The sequence below is a fragment of the Pleurodeles waltl genome, chromosome 2_2 (genome assembly GCF_031143425.1).
Source record: "Pleurodeles waltl isolate 20211129_DDA chromosome 2_2, aPleWal1.hap1.20221129, whole genome shotgun sequence".
NCBI classification, from domain to species: domain Eukaryota; kingdom Metazoa; phylum Chordata; class Amphibia; order Caudata; family Salamandridae; genus Pleurodeles; species Pleurodeles waltl.
The window spans coordinates 1,040,976,982-1,040,990,595 of NC_090439.1; positions in this window are offsets into that span (position 1 = coordinate 1,040,976,982).

Consider the following 13,614-nt stretch of genomic DNA (forward strand, 5'->3'; position numbering starts at 1 on the left):
CTATTACGGAGGGTAAATATAAGATAATGAAATTGTAATTGTCTGTTTGCCTTTTCTTTCTAGGTACCAACTGCTCTTTTGACAGAGTCCATAGTTCAGATCTTTTCTAAATTTGTGTTGCTAAATTGTTTTGCATGAAGCCCAACATGCTAATGCTAATTTGAGGTTAGTTAAGGAGTCCCTAACCTTGGGTGCAAATAGACAAACGACAGAATCTTTGCTTTGTTGAATATCGTGCTATTGATACTCTGCTAAAGTTGATACATGCTGACGCCGTGTTTTGTTCTGTTTATAATTTTCGCTCTGCCTAAATCTTATTCAAGTTGCCACATTATAACACTGTTGATGTGTTTTCTGGTGTTGAGACTAATAAACTTGCTAGTAGAGTGTAAACAATAGGGAATAAATCTCATAAATCTTACTAAACTTGTGTGGTTATTCATGGCTGAAAATTCATGTTGCGTTTCAAATTCATATTGATGTGATTAACTAACTTGATTGATTTGTTACTGTGAATATTGATGAGGTTATTGATTCACTGAGTGTCATGCTGATTAGTTATCTCGTCTTGAGGTGTTTTCAAACAGGGTCAAAAGATTCTTTGGCCTAAGACGAGTCCCAGACTAAGTAAATTACCTAGGGAGGGACACATTACCACCCATGCACCAAAAGCGTTGCCAAGTGAAGTAGGCCCTATGAAGGTACTTAAATTGTATTAAGAGGAGACACGCAAGTATTGCTGCCCCTCTCGGAGCCCCCAGGGCCTCCATTCAATCATCATCATCCAGCTGACCATCCTTTAAACTTGCTTTTTTTTCCTGTGTCAGAACCAAAACAATTTTCATGTCAGGATGATATTGCAAATGATGTGCTTATAATATCATGCATGAGGGTTTTAAGAACGTTAATGCCTGTTAATTACTATTTTAGTAGCCCAAAAGTCAAGTAGAAACTGAACTTTTCTTCAGGAGGGAGCTTAAAGATACTGAGCTTTTGTAGCTATCTTACTAATGGGGGAGAAGTGTTGATGAACATATATAAAAGATACTCATCACTTGTATGCTTTGTTTTCACAATTTGTAAGCTTCATTACATCAACTGGGTTAGTTACACAGACATACAGTTAAGGTATAGCCATTGTTTTGGTTAGATGCAGGACGTCTATGGGAGGTTACTAAAATATGTCCTTTTCCCTTTAGATATCCTCTTGCACATGTAGACATCAGTCCACAGCAGAAATAACAAGTCACAATGATGGTTTCTGCCTTTTCTCTCTTATCCAATACCACGTTGCTCATTTCTGCTGCTGTCCCTCATAGCCTTGTTTCATGTGAGTCATTGTTGGAGGTGGTGAGAGACAGAAGAGTGCATCACTAACATTGAAATCCAAGTACAAGGTTGAGGCTTCCTGACATTTATGCCAATGGAAGCTGCTTTCAGCCCTCTGTTTGTATTATGCCATGCTAGCCAGATGTCCCCAGAGTAATTGTCGTAAAGTCCATAAGGCCATGCTACATCTTAAGCAGGATGAGACTCCATTCACTCTACTTTCGCAGAATCTTCGGCATGCCTGCCTTGGACGCAGATGTCATCTGTCCTTTTCTTTCCAAGAACCTGTGAAAGTGTTAAGTCGTTCAGACAATGACATCAGTAAAACACCTAAAGTAACTTCAGTCCAGAAGAAGTGTCTTGTTATTTCTATTTCAAGGTCAGACAAGTACAATAACATAAACAGTGTGGTGTGAATTGACACATTCTACCTTATTTGTTAATGAGAATGCACCCAAGACTTGCTTCTTGATGTGCATAGGATACATCAGACATTCCTAAGGTTTTGTCAGAAATTCCAATCCCAAATAAGATATAGTATAAAAGGCTGCCTGATCGACAACATGGGAGGAGAGGTCCTTTGCTCCAGATTCTGCCAGAAGATCTTCAGACTGCAGTGATGCTGCTGCATATTGTTCTGCTTTGGAAAGATGATAACAAGCCATTTCCAGGAGGAGAGAAGCTACAGGTGATGTGTGTTTTCCTTCTTGAAGAAGCACTTGCTACCGAATGATGATAACTACAGCATAGTGCTGTAAACAGATATGCAGTGCATTGATTCTCCCTAAGAAACTCTAGATGTAAGTTAAACTGCTCCATGCTCTCACAGTGCAGCATATAGAAGTAGGTTGTGGGGGGTTAGGTTGCTAGAAGATTTTTTAACTATGGTAGAAATGTTCATTTTATTTTAGTAGTTTGCAACATACATTGTGCTGTGTAATATTATTCTGTGTGATTATTTTAGATTTGCTAAGCAACAGGATGAGACTGTTGAAATATCTTTTTTCTTATTGCATTTTGTGTGTGAGGTGTGGTAAAGAGCAAAATTGGGCTTCTCAAATACCCACTGCAACTCTGAATTCCTGTTTAGATGACTGTTAATAGCCCAAAAGCATGGACAACACGTCAGCTACGCATTGGGTGGGGTCCTACAGGGCTAAAATAATCTGCCTTTCACGTTCAATGCTTATACATTGAACTAAGTTCACTTCTTTGTGTGAAAAGTAAACAAACATTGTAGAGCTAAGCTAGATGCTTATGTTATGCAGCATATTGAACCACCTTCTTTGCCCAAGACATAGCATGGTGTACTATATGTAATCTTTTTCATGAGTAGCTCTGAAAGCATCCTCATGATGTTGATGGTTGATGGTAGAGGGCCAGAATATTGTAACAAAAATACTTTGTGACAGAAATGTTGGCCCTTATGTATCAACACATTTCCCAATAGACACAGAACGGGTAAGACCCTTGGATACATCTGGCCCATTGAGCCCCTTATATCATAGGACTTAATAGTAGAAAATCTCACAATGGGAAAATATTTTGTTGCTTAGGTTCTGGTCCTGGCTTGGCAGTTTGGGCTGGATCATTCCCACAAGGAACAGGCTCAAGACTAATTTGCACATGGCTTAGTCCAAAATGAGATGGCAGGGTGACTAAGTGGTTAGAATTGTTGCAAGCAGCCTCCTATCACCTTTAGTGTGCTTTGAGTTCTTGTACGGGCCACCAAAAATTCAACTGAATGTGGAATAAACCCAGTGAGTGTATGTCCCATAACAAACTATAATATTCAATACGCCTAAATATAAGATCCATGGATAACTATCTTATCTTCAGAAGACTACTCAAGAATTGGCTCTTTCCTACATAACCACCATACTCAAACACTAATGTACAGTACATCCCTGTGTATATAAACATTTATACTTTGATTAAATGTATGTATCTAGATAGGTGTATTTCTTTGTACAAATATGTATAGTAATTATGTTTTTTTTTTACATATAGATATTTTTAGGTCTGCTTAGCAGATGTATATATTACTTATGGTTAAACATATATATATTATTCTATGGTTAACATATATATAGGTCACTGCATAGTTTTCGTACAATTTAATTGATTTGATGCTTATGGGTCTCTGTTATAGTTATCTACCACAATATGTATATATTATCATACCTGTTTTATCTACAAGTGCTTCACTATTAAAATATTGAAGACAATTTAAAATAAAAAATAAAAAAAATACCATAAAAGTACACTAATAAATTAAAGCGCAACAGCACTTGATAGTCTGAGTTTATAAAATACATTTTTAAATCTCAATATATTAACTTGCTTATACATGTATACACTCTTTATGATGCCACTTATCTATATATTTAATACTTTACTCCTAGGATTCAAGAAAAAAAAACTTTGACTCTCTCCAGTGTATTACTCTATATCACCTATACCTCTCTCAAATTATTTTCTACCTTCACTCTCTGACTCATCTTCTACGCCGTTTCTGCCCCCCCCGGGGGCAGATCCTCTCATTATTTTTCAGACGATCTGCCCCCAGTGGGGTAGAAGCCACGAGTGCTGTGTGGGGGGCCGCCCCTTGGGCAAGGGTCACCCCCCCAAAGGGGGAGAAACACTTTTAGGCAGTTCTTCGTCCGTGTTTTTTTTAGGCCCATCTGCCCCAGAGACCACTGGACACCAGGGAAAGTTTTTAACTGTTTGGTGGCAGGGTGTTTCTCAACTGGCAAAGTGTTAGCATTTGTGATTATAACAGTTTATTTCTCTTTTTTGGTCTAGTTGAAAGCTTTTGCTTCTTTTGTTGTGGCTTGTTTTGGCAGCGGTTGACCTGCGGTTTCCGTTGTTTCATGTTTTCGGTAAGTACATTTAAGGGGTATTGTTACCATGCATGAATGACATGTTTGTAGGTAGTGTACTAAATGTAGGATTGTGTGTGAAATTGTCATTAGATTTGTGCACAATATTTGTGTTGTCTTATGCCTAAAATGCTTTTCTTTTTTCTTTTTAGGGGGATATCATTGTTGATTTCTGAGTCTGTGCAGTTTAGTTGCTGGTGAGTCTAGCTTTTTCAGGCAAGTGAGTGGTATAGTTTTTGAGTACATAACTCTTTGTAATAAAGCCACGCTTTGTTTATTACTTATTTTAGACAGTGCTGGTTGTTGTTGGCACATTTGTCACTTTACACTTCTTAGAAAAGATCATGGCTAGCCGCAAAGTGACCAATCAGAAGGTTGTTGGCATTTTTTTTTAGTCGTCTTCTGTCCATGATTATGAGACAGACTCTGCATCTGAGGCAGAGGAGGAAGAGAGAGATTCTGGCATTGAGATTTCTGTCCAAGAGAAGTCTTACGATGAGGAAGCCACTCTCCGTGCAGATGAAAGGCCTGATTTTGAGGAGGACATCAATGCGCCAATGGTGCAGCATTTAGCTGCTGACGCGGCTTCTCGTTGGAAGACCTGACACATGGGTTGCCCCAAACATGGAGCAGCCACAGTTTCGTGCCTTTACTAGTCTCCCAGGGTGTAGAGTAAATACAGAAACCTTTTGGCTGTCAATTTCTTTGAGTTGTTTATGGACAATGTATTTGTGGAAGAGATTGTTGAGCAGACTAATTTGTATGCGGAACAGTATTTGAGGGACAATGCTGCCAGACTTAGGCCCCAGTCAAGAGCTACCGATTGGTTTCCCACAAATTTGGAAGAGATGAAAAAGATCTTGGGTTTGACTTTTTTGATGTGGTTGATAAGGATGCCGTCACTGGCTTCTTATTGGTCCACTAGTCCCTTGATGGCAACGGCTATATTTCCTGCAACAATGACTCGTAATCGGTATTTGCTTCTTCTTTGGATGCTGCATTTTGTTGACAATGCTTTAGCTTTGCCACAAGATCACCCCAATGGTGACTGTCTTTTTAAGATTAGGTCTGTACTTGATCATTTTGTAGATCAGTTTTCAGAGTTCTTTGTGGCAGGCAAATAAATAAGTGTGGACGAGTCTTTGGTCCTGTTCAAGGGTCATTTGGTTTTTAGGCATTAACAGTGCATTTCACTTTTGTGAAATCTCTTGTTAATAAGATTTGATCTACTAACCATCACTCACCCTCTTGCCAAATCCAACCAGTATGTGTGGTAAAAATGACAAAACCTACTCTGCTGTAATCAGACGTCACAGCACACCCATGACACACTAGGTGTCTCGGGTGGGACCCCGATGATGAAGCATGCCACCAACTTGGTTGGTGGGTGAAGGGTCTTTTTGACATAACCTAAGTGCATTTCTTTTCACAATTTTAGTGTCTGGAACATCACAGAAGTACGTGGACACATCAAAATGATCTATTGCAAAACTACCTGTGTTTGGAGGAGACACCTATGTTTTTGGTCCAGGGTGTGGTCTTCATCTAGGGAAACCTACCAAACCCAGACATTTTGTAAAACTAGACACCCCAAGGAGTCCAGGGAGGTGTGGCTTGCTTGGATCCCCCAACATCTTCTTACCAAGACTCCTCTGCAAACCTCAAAATGTGCTTAAAAAAACATATTTTCCTCACTTTTCTTTGTAGCGTCACCGCTCCGGCACACATTTCCTACCACCCAGCATTCCCCTCAGTCTCCCAAGTAAAATGATACCTCACTTGTGGGGGTCCCCATAGCAGAGTCAGCCTAAAGATTTATAAAAGAAAAATATGTGCTTATCAACTCGCTGTGCTATCCCCTAAATCTCTACAGGTGTTTGGCCTATTTCTGTTGCAGGCACCTGGGCCACCCACACAAGTGAGGTATCATTTTTATCAGGAGACTTGGGGGAACACTGGGTGGAAGGAAATGCATGGCTCCTCTCAGGTTCCAGAACTTTCTGTCACCAAAATGTGAGGTAAAAGTGTTTTTTTAGCCACATTTTGTGGTTTGTATTGGATTCTGGGTAAGAAAACACTGGGGGATCAACGCAAGTCACACCTCCCTGGACTCCCTCGGGTGTCTAGTTTTCAGAAATGTTTGGGTTTGGTAGGTTTCCCTATATGTCTGCTGAGTCCAGGACCAAAAACGCAGGTGACCCCCGCAAAAACAGTTATTTTTGTATTTGATCATTTTGATGTGTCCACATAGTGTTTCGGGGCATTTCCTTTCGCAGGCATTAGGCCAACCCACACAACTGAGGCACCAGTTTTATGGGGAAACTTGGGGGAACGCTGGCTGGAAGGAAATTTGTGGCTCCTCTCAGATTCCAGAACTTTCTGTCACCAAAATGTGAGGAAAAGGTGTTTTTTTAGCCAAATTTTAGGGTTTGCACAGGATTGTTAGTAACAGAACCTGGTGAGAGCCCCACAAGTCACCACCTCTTGGATTACCCCAGGTGTCTAATTTTAAAAAATGCACAGGTTTGGTAGGTTTCCTTAGGTGCCGGCTGAGCAAGAGGCCAAAATCCACAGCAAGGAACTTAGCAAATAACAGCTCTGTTTTCTTTGGGAAAATGTGATGTGTCCAAATTGTGTTTTGGGTATTTTATGTCACAGGCACTAGGCCTACCCCCACAAGTGAGGTACCATTTTATTGAGAGACTTGGGGGAGTGCTGGGTGGAAGGAAATTAGTGGCTCCTTTCGGATTCCATAACTTTCTGTCACCGAAATGTGAGGAAAATAGGTTTTTTTGCCTAATTTTGTGGTTTGCAAAGGATTCTGGGTAACAGAACTTGCTGAGAGCCCTAAAAGTCACCCCATTTGGATTCCCCCAGGTGTCTAGTTTTAACAAATGCACAGGTTTGGTAGGTTTCCTTAGTTGCTGGCTGAGGGAGAGGCCAAAATTCACAGCCATACACTTTGCAAAAAAACTGCTCTGTTTCTTTAAGAAAATGTGATGTGTCCACGTTGTGTTTTGGGGCATTTCCTGTTGCAAGCACTAGGCCTATCCACACAAGTGAGGTACCATTTTTATCGGGAGACTTGGGGGAACGCCGGATGGAAGGAAATTTGTGGCTCCCCTCAGATTCCAGAACTTTGTGTCACCGAAATGTGTGGAAAACGTGTTTTTTGGCAAAATTTTGAGATTTGCAAAGGATTATGTGTAACACAACCTGGTGAGAGCCCCAGTAGTCACCACATCTCAGATTCCCCTAAGTGTGAATTTCTAAAAAATGCACAGGTTTTGTAGGTTCCCTTAGGTGCCAGCGGAGCTAGAGGCCAAAATCCACTGCTAGGCAATTTTCAAAAAAATACCTCTGTTTTCTTTGGGAAAATGTGATGTGCCCACTTTTTGTTTTGGGGCATTTCCTGTTATGGGCGATAGACCTACCCACACAAGTGAGATACCATTTTTATCAGGAGACTTCAGGAAATGCTATGTAGAAGGAAATTTGCGGCTCCTCTCAGATCCCAGAACTTTCTGTCCCTAACTGTGAGGAAAAAGTGTTTTTTTTTGGCCAAATTTTGAGGTTTGCAAAGGATTCTGGGTAGCAGAACCTGGTGAGAGCCCCAGAAGTAACCCCATCTTGGATTCCCCTAAGTGCCTATTTTTCATAAATGCACAGGTTTGGTAGATTTCCTTAGGTGCCGGCTGAGCTAGAGGCCAACATCCACAGCTAGACAATTTTCCCCAAAATAGCTCTGTTTTCTTTGCGAAAATGTGATGTGTCCATGTTGTGTTTTGGGGCATTTCCTATGGCAGGTGCTAGGCCTACCCACACAAGTGAGGAACCATTTTTATCGGGAGACTGGGGGGAACTCTGGGTTGAAAGAAATTTGTGGCTCCTCTCAGATTCCAGAACTTTGAGTCACCGAAATATGAGGAAAATGTGTTTTTTTAGCCAAATCTTGAGGTTTGCAAAGGATCCAGGGTAAGAGAACCTGGTCAGAGCCCCACAAGTCACCCCATCTTGGATTTCCCTAGGTGTCTAGTTTTAAAAAATGCACAGGTTTGGTCGGTTTTCCTAGGTGCCAGCTGAGCTAGAGGCCAAAATCTACAGGTAGGCACTTTGCAAAAAACACGTCAGATTTCAATGTAAAAATGTAATGAGTCCATGTTGTGTTTCCTGTCATGAGAATTAGGCCTACCCACGCAAGTGAATTACCATTTTTATCAGGAGACTTGAGGGAACACAGAATAGCAAAACAAGTGTTATTGCTCCTTGTTGTCACGGTTTCGGGCAGGTCTGATCAGGACTCTGGTTGGGACACCCCTTGAGGTCACCAAATATCCTAAAGAGGTAGTGTACTGGGGCAGAAGAGCAGCTAAAGGCATACACGGAAAGGACAGCAATGGACAGGCACAGGAAACTGGAAAGTAAAAGCAGAGCAACCCTTGTGTGAACAAAGAGGAAACTGATTACTAATGGACAAACACGCTGGAGTTGTACACAGATTAAGGTGCAGTACCTCCCACAGTGACAGGGAATGTCAATACCTCTGTGCAGTTTGCTCTTACAGATAGTCACCCTGCCAGCCCCATAGAAAGGAGGCAGCAGAAGTGATTCTGTCTCTGGACCCTAGAGCACAAACAAGGATAGTACTTACATACACGAGACAAGCGGTTGTGGGTCCAGCACATTGTTACTGTTAGGCACGAAAGACAACGTATAACACTAGACAAGGATGAGGGCTGATATTGCCTCCTGGAAACCAAGAGCTAACTCCAGTACAAAGGAGGACACTTATACACTGGTGAAGACTGATAGAACACTTACCAGACATAAATATTGAGAGGAAACGGAAACAGAAGGAACAAACTAAGAGGCAGAGGCAGGAACTGGGAACAGGCTCAGGCTGAAGCAAAGGCAGGACTATGTCTGGAAAACAGGGTGCAAACTTCTGGCCGGAACAAACAGAGACAGGAATGGGAAACAGAGAGCAGGCTCTGGCTGGAACAAGCAAGGACAAGCCTGGAATAAAGGGAGTAGGAATAAGCAGTAAACAGGGCTGGGAAACAGAGAGCAGGTTCAGGCTGAAACAAGGCAGGAGTAGGACAGAGAAACAGGGAGCATGCTCTGGAAAAACAAACAGGTACAAGGCTAAGAGATAGGGAGCAGACTCTGGCTGGAACAATCAGGAGCAGTGCAGAGAAACAGGAAACAGGTTCAAGCTGGAACAGAACAGGAACAAGACTGGAACACCATCCGATAAGGGGTCTGTAACACAAAGGAATCGAACTCCAATGCATGACAAAGGATCTTGAGGAAATGGCTGCTTATAAGAAGTTCCAAGCTGCAGAAAACCCCAGGTGGAATCACATGAATGGCCTGCAAAGGAGATGTCTCAGGAGCAACTGAATTTCTCCCATAGAAAACAATGTAAAACAGAATCCAGGCTTTCTTGACTACCAGGCTGTGCATTATGGGATTTGCAGTCCCAGAAAGCAAAAGCATACCATGATGAAAAGAGAAACAAACAGGAGTCAGTAAGGGACTCTAGATAAGTGTTGAAGGTGATTCCCAGGCTTCTGACAGTCCCCTTACAGCGCCCCTTATAAATGGGATGACAGAGTTGTAACACTTGTCTTTCTCTAAATTCTTTACTTCCAAATGTAAAACAGTGTGTAAAAAAGACGTCTATTTGAGAAATGCCCTGTAATTCACAGGCACCCCAGAATTCAGAGATGTGCAAATAACCACTACTTCTCAATACCTTATCATGTGCCCATTTTGGAAATACAAAGGTTTTTCTTATTACCTATTTTTCACTCTTTATATTTCAGCAAATGAATTACTGTAAAGCGGTTATAGAATGAAAACCCTTTGCAAGGTGCAGTTCATTTATTGGCACTGGGTACCTAGGGTTCTTGATGAACCTACAAGTCCTACATCTCCCCACAACCAGAAGAGTCCAGCTGACGTACCGTATATTGCTTTAAAAAATCTGACATTTCAGGAAAAGGTTACAGAGTAAAACGTTGAGAAAAATGGCTGGTTTTTTTACCTCAATTTCAATTTCTTTTTATTTCAGCTGTTATTTTCTGTAGGAAACACTTGTAGGATATTCACAAATGACCCCTTGCTAAATTAGGAATTGTGTCTACTTTTCAGAAATGTTTAGCTGTCTGGGATCCAGCATTGGGTTCACACCCATTTCTGTCAATAACTGCAAGGAGGATGAAAGCACACACAATTGTAAAAATGGGGTATGTCCCAGTAAAATGCCAACATTGTGTTGAAAAATGTGGTATTCTGATTCAAGTCTGACTGTTTCTGAAAGCTGGGAAGCTGGTGATTTTAGCACCACAAACCCTCTGTTGATGCCATCTTGAGGGAAAAAAACACAAGCCTTCTTCTGCAGTCCTTTTTCCCATTTAAAAAAAAATAATCAAAATTGTCACTGTATTTTGGCAAATTTCTTGGTCTCCTTCAGGCAAACCCACAAAGTCTGGGTAGAATCCCTAGGATGTTGGAAAAAAGCTAAATTGGCAAGAGTAGCTTATGTGGACAAAACGTTATGAGGGCCTAAGCACGAACTGCCCCAAATAGCCAAAAAAAGGCCTGGCACCTGAGGGGAAAAGGCCTGGCAGCGAAGGGGTTAATCACTCATATTTGTTTTCCTGCGAAATCCCATTCCTCTTCTGTAACGTAATGTTTTAAATCCAGAGCATGTCATCTTTTGTAACAATTGGGATCTGAACTCTTAAGTCCAGGGCTGGACTGGAAACCCAAAGCAACTCTGGAAATTTTGTCAGACCAGCCCCCCCACCTGCATGTAGGCTGGAAGTGAGAGTGAGTGGATTATTCTGGACTGCTGATTTTGTTACTGGGGGGGCAATATTGTAGCACTATTGCAAAACCGGCCCACAATAACAAAACCATTCCCACCCCTCCAGCCTTCTGGGGAAACGCCTGATGCCTGCTGTGGCCAGTCCGGCAATGCTTGAGTTTTGTGATTTGATTTTAAAAAATGAATCCAACCCTATCAATAAAGAATGTTAGGGGTGGCCATTTACCTCACCATCTATATATGGACCTCTATAACCTACCTCTATGCATGCAATCCTTCTTCTACTTGAAGTCCCCGTCATTGTAAATTAGTCACCAGTAAAAACTGAGGAAAATCATTGCTCAGAATCAATGGATTCTATTGGTACTGATAGAGCGTTCCGTACTAGTAATTTACCGGTACTTTGGAAGCTCTTTAGGCCGATGAATCTTTTGGCTGAGTGGGACCCTCTCCACCCTTAATCAGTCAATTTACTCGAACCAATAATCAATAACGAACATAAGCAATACCCTGATCAACATAACACTTAACAATTAATCCAGAATACATTTCGGCGAACCCTGACCTTTCAGTCAGGAATAACCACACCAGTTTATTCAAAGTTAGTGAATTTATTTCCCTATATTAACAAAGCTAGCACAATATAGATGTGTCTCAACACCAAATGATAAACGTAAATGAACATTAATAGCTGTCCATAACGGCGGAAAAGATGCAATCTATGCAGCATTTGAATAACAAGGCATTCGATAATAGCAATGCAAATCACTAAAACTATCATCTGTAATGAGCTAATTGCATACATTTAGTCAGCATAACAAGATCTCAAATTGCATTGTGCGACAAAAGGAATCCTCATCTAACCTCAAATTAGCATCGGCATGTGGGACTTCATGCAAAAAACAATTTAGCAACATTAATTTGGAAAACTCCTAACAAGGGCTCTTATAAAAAAAATCAGCAGTTGGTTACCTAAAAGAAACACAATGCAATTTTACAATTTCCTTTCATATTTACCAATTACAATCAGCATTCAAGGAAGTCTTCGTCTCACAGGTACTGTTTCTCTATCAGCATGGGACGGGGCAAAGGGGCAGGGGTGGACGGGGCAGTTGCCTCACGGCGGCAAGATAAACTACTACTTCATGCAAAGGGACAAATCAAAGTTAAAGTCTCTAGGGTAAGAATCATTGAAGTCTCTTTCTCTCGATTAGAGAAAGCATCAAAGTCTCTCAAAATGGCGTCGCAGCAAGGTGGGCCATAATAGCTGCAATGTCCTGCAAAATGGCGGGTATGGGCGATGTCCAATAATGGCTACTTTCCTCTCGTGCACCTGGTTTAAATAGACAACAGTTCAAATCCAGTAGGGTCTTCCATTGGAGGGTTCATAGGTTAGCTTCAAATTGTCCAATCAAAAACAACAGTTCTCAAGCTTTTACTTAAGCATACATTATCCTTGGAGATGGGTACGCAAGTTGCAACATTTTATGCCAATTAACTCACTTTCAGAGCTTCCATTGTCCTCACCTGCAGATTGACCTTGGAGTAAAGAGAAAATATGCCAGGCTGGCACGAAACCTTAAGATAAGCATGTGAACGATCTCAGTGGAAAAGTACAGCTTCAAGCAAGAATACACGTTTAATAGCACATTGGAAAAATACGAGCATCTAAACCGAGAGACCAGGCAACTAGGCCGAAGCCTGCACTAAAGTAATGCTAAGCTAAAACATTTCAAACAAGCAAATCATAGCACACGTTTACGATTATGTCGGATTAGTGCAATTCTAATACATCACGTTATATAAAGCACGCTTATAAATGTTGGCAAACTACTCTGAGGGCACATTTTTGTCCCCGTACAATCTTTATTAGTTCGGTTAAAGTCACACATGTTTATTTCACACTACGTTTATGCTCTAATAAATGTAAAACCTTCATTTCAGCTTCATCAATCCCTCCTCTGATGACTACTTGTCATCACACCAAATCATGCCCACAAATTTTATTCCATTAAAATTCTGTCAGTTCTCTTTTCCTTTTAATTCCCCTAGTTTTCGCTTTGTATTCTTCTGCCATTCTCTTCATTATTTTCTCTTCCTTCCTTCTTCTAATTCTTTCCATAATCATTATTATTCCTCTTTTTATTCCCCAAATTCCAAAGATGCATATTAGTACTATTAGTATTCCCTGTATTATTTTTAGTAATATTCCATTCCAAATTCCCCCAATCCAATTTCCCACTGAAGCAAGTCCTTTTCCAACCTTCTCCCACACTCCTGGTTCCTTCAATTCCTTCAAATCTGCACTCTCTTTTGTTAGATTAGCAAGCATAGTTTTAATTTTCACACTATTGTCTGGAATATACGTACAACAGTGTCGTGCACCAAGCATTTTGCAAACGCCGCCATCCTTTGCTAAAAGAATGTCTAAGGCAAGCCTATTTTGAAGAGTCATAGCTCTTTCCGCTGCAAGTTCAGCATCTATCAGGATTATAGCACCTGAAAACTTTGTCAACATGTTATCCACTATAGTAGACAATTTTCTTATTTTGATGGAAATCAGCACAA